The following is a 1,751-nucleotide window of genomic DNA, read 5'->3' as shown; positions in this document are numbered from 1 at the left end:
CCTAGTGCCAACCGATTTTAAATTGCGCAGGAAAATGAAACTCAAATTTTATTTTGGTTTTTCGTTTTTCCTTGCGCTGTAAAAAAACCAAATTCATTGGACTTCCATTTTCGTTTTTCTTTTCTCCCCGCCGGGAAGGAAACGGCATGCGAATTCACTTTATGCTCTTTGTTTTTATTTTTATGCAGCTCTTTCTGGATAAAGTAGTTTTCCTACGCAATTGAAAATCGGTTGGCGCTAAGGTAGATGGATTCAGAACCTTAAAACAAACTCCTCTTAACAAAGCATGCAGCTATCATTGACAAGACAACTGCACCTTCGCTCTTGGCTAAAATATAACCGAGTAATGCACAGATAAGCCACAATCTGATTGATCAACACAACTGGGCCGAGTTGTTCAAAGGACGGATAACGCTATCCAACGGATAAACTGCTATCCAGCGAATGGATGTTAATAAAACGTACTCCGCTATCCACCGGATAGAGATTTATATGGATAGCATAACCCACCCCTGGGATCTGATGCACAAAGCGTTATCCGCAACCGCGGCTTCACTCACAAATGAGCCACAACCACGAAACTTCTTCCTTATTGCAAAAGCCAACAGATTCACAAAAAGCGACAACTATAAAACTGCTTCCTTGTTGATTGACACACTTGATTCAAATTAAGTTAAACCACGACGTCAAAACTGCTTCCTCACCGATAAACACGAATGCTAAAACCACAAAACAGCGTCCTTGTTGAACACAATTCATGCAAAAAAGTCAATCAGAGTTTTTGTACAGTCACTTGGTTTCATTTTTGATCCAAGGGACCACCACTATTACATACAAAAGAATGTTGAAGGTAGAGGCAGCATCACCCGGCTTACAGTCACCAATAACCGCGGTGAGACTTTATTTCTTTCTTAAGCATGCATGTTCGACTAGAATGTCACAATTTATTGGGGAATTGAAAACACGCAAGCGGTAAAATGGATCGAGAATAAACTGAAAAACGAGTCAGAAAAGAAGATACCTGTTTTCAGTAAAAAATAAAATTATACCATTCTTGTGTTTTCATGTTTAACAAAACCCAGGCAAAACTGCAATACATTTTGGAAAAACATATCGGGGAAAAGGGAGGAACGTACTGGAATGTTACCAGATCATTAGATGGTATATTTCTAGGTCGGTAATCGAATCAGGGAAAATCCTATTCGTTTTAGTCACGAACGTAGGACAGAGAAAAAGTCTGAGTGGCCTTGACGGGAAAAAGAACCTCAGACGGCCTTCAGGGCCGATTGCATATTACCCGAGGTCTTTTATGCAATCAGTGGGCCATAAGCTTTTTCTATAGGGGGGTGAATCTGATTGAATAAATGTCCCTCCTCTGTTAACCTCAGTTCAGCCCTCTTGTCATTGTTCGCAAAAATCTATGTTCACATCAAAGGTTCATCTAAATTGAGGATTTTTAAGGACGTGGTTTTGTTAAACAACGGCTAAAACCAGCAACGAAAGTCATGCCGTAAATACGATATCGGAGTTTTCAACCTTTATGAAACTGTCCGCACTCAACCCCTCCAAAGCACAAGGGCCAGACGGCATCCCGGTATGGTTATTAAAAGAAAACACTGATCTCTTAGCGGGACCAGTCTCTGTGATCCTTAACTCCTCGTTCCACGAATCCCGCCCTCCGCCTTCCTGGAAAGAGGCTGATGTAGTCCCGGTCCCAAAACAAACGCCCATTAATGATATTAACAAGCACC

This window comes from Stylophora pistillata, chromosome 9 (genome assembly GCF_964205215.1).
Source record: "Stylophora pistillata chromosome 9, jaStyPist1.2, whole genome shotgun sequence".
Taxonomy (NCBI): Eukaryota; Metazoa; Cnidaria; class Anthozoa; order Scleractinia; family Pocilloporidae; genus Stylophora; species Stylophora pistillata.
The sequence above is the reverse complement of the archived record's forward strand: the minus strand, read 5'-3'. Positions refer to the sequence as shown.